This window comes from Hordeum vulgare, chromosome 6H (assembly GCF_904849725.1).
Source record: "Hordeum vulgare subsp. vulgare chromosome 6H, MorexV3_pseudomolecules_assembly, whole genome shotgun sequence".
Lineage (NCBI taxonomy): Eukaryota > Viridiplantae > Streptophyta > Magnoliopsida > Poales > Poaceae > Hordeum > Hordeum vulgare.
Window position 1 is genome coordinate 557460209 of NC_058523.1, and position 13670 is coordinate 557473878.

Genomic DNA, 13670 nt, shown 5'->3' on the forward strand with positions numbered 1-13670 from the left:
GGTGCATGTAAAAACTGACAAACTTTGTTAACTGGAAAAGATATCAAGACGAGTTAAAGTCAAATATTGGAGAGCACCAACAATGCTTCTGTACTGAGTGGAATCCTCCTCTCCAAGTGGATGACCATCAAATAAGGATAATTTCTCAGAAGTTGACAACGGTGTACTAACTGGTTTACATCCTGGCATGGCTACTCGTTGAAGTACTTCAAGCAAATACTTTCCTTGAGATAAAATAATGTCATCACCAACAGTAGTTACCTTAGTGCCAAGGAAATAATGTAGAGGACCCAAATCTTTGAGAGCAAAGTCCATGCGAAGATCAATAAGGAGAGCTTCAACTGCCTGAGGAGAGGAGCTAGTAACAATGATATCATCAACATAGATGAGCATAAAGATAGTGACACCAGCCCTAGAGTACAGAAAAAGTGACGTGTCACACTTGGAAGGTACAAAACCAAGAGACTGCAATTTGACAGATAAACGAGAGTACCATGCCCTAGGTGCTTGTTTCAAACCATAAAGTGCTTTGTCAAGCTTACAAACCAGATTAGGTGACTTGTGATCCACATACCCAGGTGGTTGTTTCATGAAAACAGCCTCTTCCAGAACACCATGTAAAAATGCGTTCTTAACGTCCAACTGGCGCATGCACCAATTTCTGGAGACAGCTATAGAGAGAATTAATCTGATACTAGCAGCTTTAACAACAGGGCTGAAAGTATCCTCATAGTCAAGACCGTAACGTTGATTAAAACCTTTGGCTACCAGACGTGCTTTAAAACGATCAATACTGCCATCAGATTTCCGTTTGACTTTATAAACCCACTTGCAGTCAATAATATTTGTACCTTTCTGGGGTGGCACGAGGTGCCAAGTGCGGTTATCCATAAGTGCACGATATTCTTCATCCATTGCATCTTTCCACTTAGGATGAGTCAGGGCCTCCTGCAAGTTCTGTGGTTCACCTGTGGCACAAAAAGAACCCCAACGGATACATCCATCTTTATACTCTTTAGGTTTGAGAATACCACTTTTTGACCGCGTATGTGTGCGAGTTGGAGGAGGTGGTGGCGGTGGTGGACGAAGATGACGTGCAGGAGGAGTGTCGGAGGAGACTGCGGACGATGACAAAGTCGCAGCTTCAGCATCGGCCGCATGCAGCATGCCAGAACCCGACAGATGACCACGCGCGGGAGATGTCGGAGAAGCGGGAGCCACCTGCGACTCCAACTCCCGAGGAGAAGGCGGCAGACGGGCACTGGCGCGCGCACCAGTCGGAGAGGAGACAGCGCCAGGTGCGCCCTGTCCCAAGGCGCGGTCAGTGGAGGCGACCGGATGAGGTGGGTCCTGACCCGAGGTACGGTCGGTGGCGGGTAGCGGGACCGAGCCCGAGGCGCGTGCATGCAGTCGTAGAGGAGGCAAATCTGGTGGGGCCGGCTGCTGCCGGTTGGATCCCGCCAGTGACGCGCCTGACGCGGGGGATCCCGAGGCCACGCTGGCAAGCGAATCCAGGCGCGATCCCGAGGCGGATTTGGTAGGCGAATGAGCCCCGGATGCCGCGCCGCCTAGATCTGATGTGGCTGCCGATTCTGTAGTATTATCTGCCTGCATAAAATCATCACAATCTGTTGCGAGATTTTCATTAGTATTTGGCACACTGTTAGTGGAAATTGACACAATATTAGTACATACTTCCTCCTGAGGAACAGTAGGTGGGGAATTAAGAAGAAAGGATGGCAGAAGGACAAGTTCTGCAAGTAGTTGAGCGCCGACGTTAGGGTGTACTGCAGCAAAAGGAAAAATATGCTCATCAAAAATAACATCTCGAGAGACATAAACACGACCCGTGGAGACATCAAGACACTTATATCCTTTGTGTAGAGAACTGTAGCCAATAAAAACACATTGTTTGGAACGATATTCGAGTTTGTATTTGTTGAAGGGGCGAAGATTAGGCCATACTGCACATCCAAAGATACGAAGGGAGGAGTATTCTGGTGTGATGTGAAACAATCGTTCAAGAGGTGTCTGGTTTTGGATGACACGACTAGGGACACGGTTGATGAGGTGGACAGCCGTGAGGAATGCCTCATCCCAAAACTTAAGTGGCATGGATGCATGAGCTAAAAGAGAGAGGTCAACCTCGACAATATGGCGATGTTTGCGTTCGGCGGAACCATTTTGTTGGTGCGCATGGGGGCATGACAGATGATGAGTAATACCAATGCGCTCAAAAAATTGATTCAACTTTTGATATTCGCCACCCCAATCAGTTTGCATAGCAATGATTTTGCGATCAAAGAGACGCTCAACATGTGCTTGAAAGATATGAAACTTTTGAAACACATCAGATTTATTTTTAATGAGATAAATCCAACTGAACTTGCTAAAATCATCTATGAAACTGACATAGTATTTTTGTCTACCAACAGAAAGAGGCCCAGGGCCCCATACATCCGAAAAATGAGCTCTAAAGGAGCTTTGGACACACTAGTGGAACAAGAGTAAGGTAACTGAAGGCTCTTGGCCATTTGACAGGCATCACAAACAAGGTGATGATCTGTTTTATCTGACACGGGTAGATGATGATTACGAAGTATTTGTTGCACCACTTGAAGAGATGGGTGTCCTAGTCGCCTAAGCCACCTAGAGGTAGAGGGCTTGATGACTCCAAGGAGTTGACGTCCAGGAGAAGACGGCTGAGCAGCAATAGGGTAGAGACCACCACTACTTGGACCGTGAAGGATCGTTCTCCCCGTTTCCTGATCGTTCACAGAAAAGAACTCCGGGTAAACAATAAGATATGCATGATTATCTTTGGCTAGGTGGTGACCAGAAAGAAGACTTTTCGATGTGGTAGGAACATGCAGGATGTTGTTCAACTTAAGAGATTCATGAGGAGTAGGAAGTAGGGCATGACCAACATGTGCAATTTCCATACCTTGACCACTAGCATTGTGGATTTGTTCGGGGCCAGTGTAGCGATCACGGACAGTGAGTTTCTCCAGTTCACCTGTCACGTGATCTGTCGCGCCAGTGTCAAGATACGAGTTGGTATCGACACCATAGGAAGCACCGCCGTATTTGCAGATTTAGCACGGTTGCCTTGGCGCTTGCGGTTGTTGTTGAAGGACTTGTTGAACCGTTTCTTGCAAGACCACGCTCCATGGCCATCCAATTTGCAAATTTGGCACACAAGCGGGCCTTGTGGTGATGTAGCGCCTCCTCCAGGAGACGATGGAGCAGCGCCAAAGTGGTTGGGGTAGGGGGCGCCGCCGCCTGAAGAGAAGCGCGCCGGATTGCCGCGGCCACTCCCTTTGGAGGCCAGATTAAGGGAGTGGGCGGCGGTGCTGTTCTGTGCCTCGATCCTAGTCTCGGCCGAGAGAAGGAGCGAGAAGATCTCGCCGAGGCCGATGGGGTTGTCTGCTGCAGCGTGGGTGGAGATAGCAGACACAAACGAGTTGTAGTCTGAATCTAGCCCATGGAGGATGTGGGAGACCACCTCGTCTTCATCAACAGGTGTACCAACGGCGACAAGTTCATCTGCAAAACCTTTCATCTTGGTGTAATATGCGGCAGCAGAGAGATCACCTTTTTTGGTTGTAGAGAGTTGACCATGGAGTTGGATCTTGTGTGCCCGAGACTGGGAGGCAAAGAGCAAGAGGATCATCTGCCAGACGCCGAAGGAGGTGGTGACGTCGTGGACTTGGAGCAGGACATCCCGCGAAAGAGAGGCCAGCAGGAAGGTGAGAACCTGCTGGTCCTGACTATACCAGACGGTGTAGGCAGGATTCTGAGTCGATGTGGACTCCTTCTTGCCGGAGATCTCCGTCTCCGTGAGCAAAACTGCAGGGGGCGCCGTCGAGGATCCATCAAGGAATCCCATCAGCCCGGCAGCCCTGATGTGGGGGAGGACTTGCGCCTTCCACACCAAAAAAAAATTCTCTAGAGAGTTTCTCGGTGATGGTGTGACCGAGGGCAGCGAGAGAGGTGGAGGAGGACATGGCGGCGGCGGAAGAAGAAGATGGGTTGGACATAGATGAAAGAGGGAGGCTCTATACCATGTGAGAAGAGATGGGGTAGAATCGTATGCCTATGCGGCAGGGACGGCTGCGTGTTATATAGGCTCAAAGGCCAACCGAATACAGATAGATTACATGAGATAGAAAAGAGGTTAGGATTGATCTTTATCTATAAAAGAATAATATCTACAAGATCAATCCCAACGTTCTATCCTAGCACAGTTTGAACACACGCACCATAATTACATTGTCTAACAGGGGTCTCACACACCTGTGTTCATGGACCGGCTACCATGTTGTGCTCATTGGTCAGCGCGGTTGTGGAACTGTATTTCCGACTGAAAAACTTTCCTTGTGGGGAACGTACTTGGAGAGAGACGGTCAGCTCCCAACACGTGTGTCACGCGATCGAAAGGTGGCTGATGGGATGCACAGCCCTCTCCCACTAGCAAGTGTCCTCCGACTGCTACGGCGACGGGCGACGGTGGCGGCCGATGGATAAATATTCGGGCCGGTGATGTGATGGACGCGTGAGCTGTTGGCATGGACGTGTCCCCGTGGACGCCGGGCAAGCTACCAGACACCCTTATGGCTATCGTTCTCTCGTTGTGTGGTAGCAGGAGAAGTTGCATGACGCGACCCCTGGCGTGCGTGAGCATATTGATGTTGGACCCGCCGGCAGAGTCGCACAGACCCAGTGATCACCTGTAATACGATCGACAAGCAGAACATTTCATGGGCACGTATCACCGGCTGACGTGCTCCCGCCACCTTTGCCATTTTCGATCGGTGGCCAGGTGCGCGCGCCGCACCGCGCGTGACGCTAGTGCATGCGCACGGGCTGCCACGAGTAAATACCATCTCCAGAGAGAGCAAGCAAATTACATACGTAGTGTTGTAGTTTCGGTCACTAGACTAGTTGCATACTACCAACAATCAAAGTTTAGTTCTATCCCTGTCGAGAACAACTTTTATAGAGCCGAAGGCACCAGGAAAGAGATATGTATGCTCACCTACCAATCTTTTCCAAGAAACACAGAAAAAACAAGAGGCTACGTACACTAGCCAGTACTGTATGGCCTGCGAGCCTCCAATTATATTCGCCGTCTACATGTCATGTGCACCACAAAATGCCCATGGAACGAACAAAGGCACGATTAATTGAGACAAACCTGAGCATATATATCTTTGGTTTCTTTCTCCGAGAGGGCGACGACCAGCATCTTTCGTGTACATAAAGAGCGACCACGCATAGAAAAGGCGAAAGTACATATATTCCCCTCTGTTTCTAATACTAGTATACTACCATGCGCAATAGATAGATAATATGTCCCGCATGAAGCAACTTGCCCCGTAAAGTATAAGCATGAGATTGATGCCGTAATTCCCCCATCACCTCAAACAAATAACATAGCAAGACCTTGATTAACAGATCAATCTGCAGATCAATGGGGGTGTAGTATTTATAACAAGATAACAGATCGACGAGTACTTATTTCGGTTGTTCATGTGTGCATGATACCAGTTTCTTACCACTCTGCTTATGTGTACTACACTTGTGCATATCGATGTCACATACATATTCATTTTGGCTTGCTCCATTCTTGTGGCAAACAAAATGTAGTTTAAATCATCAATAATAAACGCGACGAACTAGTCCAATCGACTACTCTTCCCGTCTCAAAATAAATGACTTAAAAATGACTCAACTTTGTATTAAAGTTAGTACAAAACTGAATTATTTTTGAGTCAATTATTTTAGGACAGAGGGGGTATTTAACAAGCCAAGTTCCATATGTGTCTGCTAGCTATGCTGTGCACGATTGTGTACAGTACAGATCTTGCAAAAGACATTGTTCAAATTCCACTAAATCTTGACGTGTAGCACAAGTGGTAGGATGGCCAACTGAGAAAATTAATGATCGATTGAAATGTTTTGTCGCGGTGGGGTTTACTAGTTCTACAGTAACTAGATCATTAGGCATTTATAGGGAATACAATTTAGAATGTCGCTGTCGCGGTGGATGTTATGTACACATGTAACATCTATTGTTGTTGAACTCTTTTCGAAACAATGTGCACTTGTGCATCGATGACATACCTATACATTTGGAATGTTGCGGTGGATGTGGATGTTATGTACCTATGAGATGTAACATATGTACGTATTGCATGATGTTGCTGAACTATGTCTGAAACAACAGTGCAATTACTAAACTAGTGAACTGGGCTTAACACTTTATTCTTCTCAGTTTTTTGGCTTTGTCGTCTCACAAAATGCACATCTGCACTCCAAGCCGTAATATTTTTATTTATCCTAAGGAAGACATCCCACTCCAATTTCTATTAAGAGAAACCACCTGGCTCAAACCTAGAACAAACTAGTGCTGAAAGAAAATGCAACTCATCTTCCATATATTGGGTAAGGTGCACGCCAATAGGGTGGCCCCGCTTGCAGAATGTATGACACATTTAAACCAATCGGCCTTCATCCAAGGCCGGTTCATCCTGGATGGGATCCTTGTATTACACATAGTCTTTCCCGAGGTCAAGACTAAGCGTCCGAAGGCGGTGCTCCTCAAGATTGACTTGCATAAGGCCTATGATACGGTCCATTGGTCCTTCCTTTGGGAAGTTTTTTTACGCAAGGGGTTCGATGATCGATGGGTCACTAGGGTTATGCAATTGGTATCGAGCGGCCGCACGGCGGTCAACATAATTACCAAGATCAGACCTTTCTTTCTCACCTTTTGCGGGGTTCGTCAGGAGGACCCCTTCTCCCTCCTTTCTTTTCAACATGGTGGTCGATGCCCTTGCCATCATCCTAGATGCCTCCAAGCTTGGCAACCATCTCCTCGGCGTCGTCTCGAACCTTATTTATGGTGGTGGAGTTTCCCTACTCCAATATGCTGACGACACGATCATCATGGTCTAGGGCTTTTACCTTGATATCGTCAACCTCAAGTTCTTGTTGCTCTGCTTTCAGCACATCTCGGGGCTCACCATCAAATTCACTAAGAACGAAGTCATGGTGCTTGCATTGGCTACCCTGATGACAAGCAACTAAGTATTGTCGATCGTCTCAATTGCCAGCTAGGATCTTTTCCCACCTCCTACCTAGGGATTCCCATTAGTGACTCTTGCCTCTCTGCGTGTACCTTCAGCTGAAGGTGACCAAGCTCCAGCACAGAGTCGAGCCTTGGCAGGGCAGGGGGCTCTCCAAGGCGACTAGGATGATGATTATTAACTCGTCCTCCATGAAACTCTCCATCATGAGATAGACACATGCCAATCCAAATTCTTTTGGGTAGGTAATGGTGATAAACAAAAATACCATATGATGCGATGGTCCGATATTTGTAAGCCCAAGGACCAGGGTGTCCTTCGGATTATGTCCTCCAAGCGCATGAACATCACTGTGCTCACCAAAATATTATGGAAGACATTGGTTGGATATCATTCGGGCTAAGTATATGTGGAGCCAACCTTTGGCCTTGTGCTAGCGCTCCGGAGGATCATAATTCTAGCAGTCCATCATTCAGCTTCTCCTAGTCCTGTGGATCGGTCATCGATCTCGGTTGCATCCGGGTCATCGACCCGTTTCTGGTTTGACCACTAGGCTATCCCTAACCCCTCGCTGCCCCGCTTCCCTGCTTTTCGCCATCTGTGTAGTGCCCCATATCTCGGTCAAAAATGCTCTCACAGATCTTGGAAGCCTCGTTTCTCATGCAGTTTCGGGCCACTCAAGTGGAGGTGTGTGATGACTTTCTGGCATGTGTGGCCCTCCACATACCGACCCTTGATATGGACTTGATGTCCTAGTGCCTTTACATAATTGGTCGGTTCTCCATGAGGTCACTTTATGCTACCATTATGGATGTGCCTGGACTGGAGCCTCTTTACCATATATGGTCGATCAAGGTGCCACTTAAAATCTGGATCTAACCGCGGCCATGAATCCGCGATCGGGTACCCTCAAGGGTGGAGATGCTCGAGCATAATGGCCCTAGGGATAGCATGTTCCCCCTTTGAGACATGGAAGAAGACTCTAACCACATCTTCTTCTTGTGCGCCTTGCTACAATTCCCTTGGTGTTCATTTCATGAAGTATTGGTGGCGGTTGGTGCCACTCGAACTTCTTGGACCTTTTCAAGGAACTGTTGGCCTCCGTGACGGGGACTTACTACATTAGGTGGCTTGTCATTGCGGTGCTACCTTCGACGCTCTGGATGATTCGCAATAAACTAACCATGGAGTGCTCTCCCTTGAGAAGACAGACTAACACTATTTTCAAATTGTGTGCCTTCTTGTAGCTTTGGAAACCGCTTAGCCTCACCCCCGACCGGGCGTCGTTGACTCTATCACTACTAGACTCCGAACCTTGGCGTTCCATATGTCGCCACCCCTTCCACTGCCACCTCAAAAACCGTATTAGTCACCTCGGTTGTTTTTAGTTATTTCAAGGGCTTGTTGAACTGGTGCCCTCAAGAGGACCTTGTTTGTGAGAGTTTGTTCATGTAGGTGTGTGTGCGTTTGTATCATGTCTTTTAACTTGGCACTTGTTTGTCTTGTGGCAATTTAGTTTATATATAAAGCGATGCAAACTCCTTTTTTGGTGAAGGAAATGCAATAAAAGAGAAACATCACCGTTGGGCCAAGACTAGCCATGAGCAAACCAAAGTACCCGGATACAACTAAGAGATCATCCAAATATCATACACACCAAGGAGACTTAAAACCATACAAATGAAGTCTAAAGCACCAAAATGAGAGAAAATAAAGACTAGGAGTCGCCATTGACGAACAACAGTACCTGAAGTAAGAACAAATAGTCACCATCTTGCTTTTAGCCTCTTTTGTTTCTTTAGGCACCTATTCTGAGCACACTGTATCTCCACCCCCGTGACGGCTTGTTGATGACGAGATGATGTATATACTTCTCGTCCCTCGTTGGATACCCCAAGTGGATGGTGGAGATGTAGCCAGCAACAAATTTCCCTCACACAGAGACTGTAAGGTTTATCGAATCAGTAGGACTCCTAGGATCAAGAAGTAGGTGTCTTCCACCCTGGCGCTAGTAGAAGACATGGACCTGCACACACAACAAATAACTTTGCTCCAAACGAGTACATAGAGGTTGTCAATCTCTCTCGCTTTGTAGTTTGTAAAGGATCAAAACACAAGCAGGAAGGTAATAGTGATTGCAACGGAGAAGTAAATAAAGCGGTAAATGGTGGAGGTGTAAACGATGATGGTGATATGGACCGGAGTCACATGATGTTCACTAGTGATGTCTCTCTCCCAAAAGACGATAAACAACTATGCTAGGGTAAACAAATCACAGTTGGGCAATTGCCAGAATTATGATCGCACCAGAATGCTAATTATGCTCCTTGATAGTATGAGGTTCAATAGTAATGGGCAATACGCCAAGACAAGTAGTTTGTTTATTCATCAGCATCTACTTACTAATCATCCACCTTGAGATATCTACCCAGAACATCTCTCTGGTATTAAGTTGCGAGCCCCACCCAAAGTGTAAACTCAAAGCAACGTACAACTGCATTAACGAACTATGAGTAAGGTAAACAATCCTTGCAACTGTGGTCACAAGCACCGTTGTTTTCTCCCTGGTGGCAACAAGCACATCCCCTAGTCTCATGTTTTTGTCACTCAAGCTAGACATCGAGGGGCCCGAACCCACAATCATGCATAACGCTCCCTCTTGGAGTTACGATCTACTACCTGGCCAAAGCAATAAAAAGCAACATAGAACATGCAAGAATCACTAAGGAACATAATATAAAAGGATAATCAAATATATAACTCATAACAATCTGAACATAATCTCATAATCCATCGGATCCCAACAAACCGAGCATAGCAAATACAAGAGAATTACATAGATGCCTTGATCATGTAGGGAAGCTCACAAGGACTAACCATTAAAGCACAAGATTGGCGAGAAGACATCACATAGCTACTGGTCATGGACTCATGGTCCAAGGGAAACTACTCATGGCACATCCACAAAGCGTCCATGGCGGTGTAGAAGCTCCCGGAGGTCAATCCTCCCTCCGGCAGGGTGCCGGAAAGAGGTCTCCTCACGCTCCCGATCTTGGAAGCGTTGCGGCGGCGGAACAATGGAGAAATTCGCAATTCCAGAAAGTCTGCGAGGGTTTCCTCACGGAACACTAAATGTAGGCCAAAGGAGGGCACCGGAGGAGGTGGGACCCACCCAGGCGACCTCGTGGCACGGCCTAGGGCCTGGCCGCGCCAGTAGGCCGCCTGGGAGGCCCCTGTCCCCCTCTGGCCCACCTTCGGTGATCTCGAAGCTTCTGTTTTGCTCATTTTTCTTATATATTTTTCTCGATTTTTTGGGGCTTCGGAAAATTGGGTAAAAGTCCCTGCAAAAAAGACATCAACAGACAAAAACTGGCACTGGGTGCACTGAGTTAGTAGGTTAGTCCAAATATGTGTAAAATGATATAAAAGTATAGCAAATCATATAACAATGCCACCCAAAAGATCATGAAACAAGCAGAAATTATAGATATGTTTGCGACATATCAACATCCCCAAGCTTAATTTCTGCTCGTCCTCGAGTAGATAAATGATAACACAATAATTTCTGTGGTGACATGCTAATACACATATAAGAACTTTAAAGTAAAGCAAGTGAGATATGCAATTCAATCAAGACAATAACAAGCAAGAGTCTATATCTAGTATTGAATTTAGCAAAGTAAATGTGCAAGAGCTCTCGCTATCCGTGACTCGAATGTGTCCAAATGGTGTTTGTGTGCAAGAAGTGGGAGATGGGTTCAGAGATAAAATATATTTTTTAATTGAAAACTCAATCTACTAAACCTCACACTTAGTCTCCTTCGGAATCTATTTGACTCATCCCCAGACCACTTGTCAGGCACAAGTCAAAATGATCCTCTCCCTTTCAATTTTGAGCACTCATGCGATGGATGAGCGTAAGCAAGATATGTTGCCACTTAGGATGGAAAATTGAATAATGATGGGGAAGGAAGACAAAAAGGGTATGAAAGGCTCACATCAATGAGGATAACCATAGGCGAGAGAAAGCCAAATGATAGATATGATGTAAGGAGTAGGGATTGCCATCTAACTGATGCACATATGAGCTAAGCTAAGCTCTCCAATGGAACTAGTGGGGGTGCATCCAACTTGTTTGCTCATGAAGACCTAGAGCTCATTTGAGGAGGCTCATCATTAGAATATGCAAACCAAGTTCTATAGTGTAAGGATCCCCACATAGTCATGCACGAATGATAATCTCTATGTAGTACCAATATAGTAATGGAGTACGAGTGTGGATATTTCAAAAGGAATAGTAGTGTTGCCCCCTTCTATCTTTTTTCCTTTTTCTTTTTCTTTTTCTTTTTTCTCTTATTTTTATTTTTTTGTGGCATCTTTGGCTCTTTCTTTTTATCTCTCATTTGTCCTCTTTGGGATATTTTGTTTTATCCTCTTTAGGATCTTTTTCCTCACTTAAGGGCAACACTCTATGTTTTACATAAATAAAAAGAAAAATCGTCACACTTTATAAGAAGTACTCAACATAAAGACAAGTGAAAACTATCATGATGTATGCAAATGTATGCCTCTGCCAGTGTAGCAGGATATGCAATGATACTAGCGCGTCATGTAGCAGTAATCAGGGCAAGGCCCAACTACCATGCGGCTCTATGATCAAGCAAAAGCATGTATGACATGAAGATCAAGTCATGACATGATGGATGTTACATGGCAATGTATCTCGGAAATGCTACGGAAATTCCTTAATAGGTAGGTATGGTGGCTGTTTTGAGGAAAGATATAATGAGGCTTATGTATGACAGAGTGTATCATGTCATGGGTTTGGATGCACCGACGCTTGCTACTCGTTCTAGCAACCTTGCTCGCATCATCAGTGCCTGTTTATTTTCCTCCTTTATCTGCAATATAGACCAACTCATGATCCAGAAGCAAATTAGCTTGATAAGAATCATTGGGTCACTGTAGAACTTTGTTCTAAAAAATTACACTGTTTCTACATTTCCTAAGTGTCCAACACAGAACTGAGACACCAACTAATGACAATTTATTTTCAACTTTTGGAAAGCTTTTAAACCAGCTTCCAAAGCAATCGTCAACAGAACAAGGAATATAATTTATACAAAGTTTAAACTGAAAGAATATTTCAGAAGGCTCCAAATTGAAGTAGTTGGATAGGAACTAAAGGACAAGTGATCAATTGTTTCATATTGCACACAAAGAACACATAATTTGCTACTTCACACTCCCTCCCGACCAAAGCATCCTTAGTAAGGATATTTTTTCTAGCTATAGGGCACAAAAACACCTTGATCTTGGCACACATCTTGACTTTCCACAGAAATTTTGTGGGAAATCACAACTACTTCAATCAACTTCCTATATAAAGACTTGACAATACCTTTTCTGTCAGCAGTCAAAGTCCATTCCACTACATCTTTTCCTGTACCCATTTCAACCTCCTCATACCTCATATTAAGATTTCTCCACAGATCCAATGTTTCACTATATAAAGTCCTAAAAAACCTAATTCCATTCCAAGATCGTAACTCCTAGCCTTCATACACGCCATTATAGGAAGTTATTCAAGAGCATCTTATAACAGTTGGTTAAAAGAAAGATGAAGCGTGTCCTATTTTTTACAATCATCAAGCGATGTGTAAGTCTGATCTCAGCAGATTTCACTAATCCATTGATCAACATTGTCATTGTCATGAATAAACCAACTCAGCGTGTACTACTAGTATTGTTTTAATAGGAAGATTCCCAGTGCCCTATTGTGTGCACATTATAAACTACGGCCGACTTGAGTTCTACAACATCTTTTCTCTTGATACCTCAGTATGGTGCTCATATCATTATATATGGTTAATCTTTAATTGTGCTTGCCCATCGCAGTGCCATGCATTATGACGTGGGTGGCCATTTCTCTCTTCCTCAAGTGGTGGTGGTGGTTGCTGACTCGCATGTTTTGTTTGTTTTCGAGGAGCGGCGGTGCTGTCTAATAGACATGATCCATAACATTTAATTTTTGTGTGCACATGAGGATTCTCTCTTTGTCTAAAAATGAAATAACATGTTATATATCAGGTCCAGCGATAGGTTATGTATGGACTGTCAACCGAAAAGTTGGCATACGTATGTTCGGTAAGTGTTGAGTAGAGCAGTAATTTATCGAAGATAATTGAGTTGCAAATCCAAAAAAATAAGTTATATTTAGTTAGTTAATTAGTTGGTAGCTAACCGACATCATATATATCCGTCGAGAGCGTGGAGTTGAACAAATGGATCAGAGGTAGCCAGGGACCATCATCTTGAGACATATGAGCCAGCCCAATGTCCCAGTAACAATTTATACCAGATCAAGGATAAGTTAAACACCAATAGCATTTCGACTAGCATCATTTGGCATCGGAAATTTTCTAGTGGCAAATTTCAGTTTCTCGAGTTCATCCATTCAATGAAATAAAGCATATGTAGAACTCCGTTTCAATTTCTTATGTGAACCCGTTAACATCACAAAAGTTGGCATTTTTTCAAGTATATAAGAGAAACAATTGCGGGTCAGTTGTTTGAAGT

The 13670-nt window shown here is 44.9% G+C and overlaps 1 non-coding gene across 1 annotated transcript; it reads right to left on the reverse strand.

The window, feature by feature from the left end:
- Positions 1-3379: 3379 nt before the first annotated feature.
- Positions 3380-3523, reverse strand: LOC123406622. Its single transcript, XR_006612286.1, has one exon. It is a non-coding gene; the product is annotated as a small nucleolar RNA Z247 (small nucleolar RNA).
- Positions 3524-13670: the final 10147 nt, after the last annotated feature.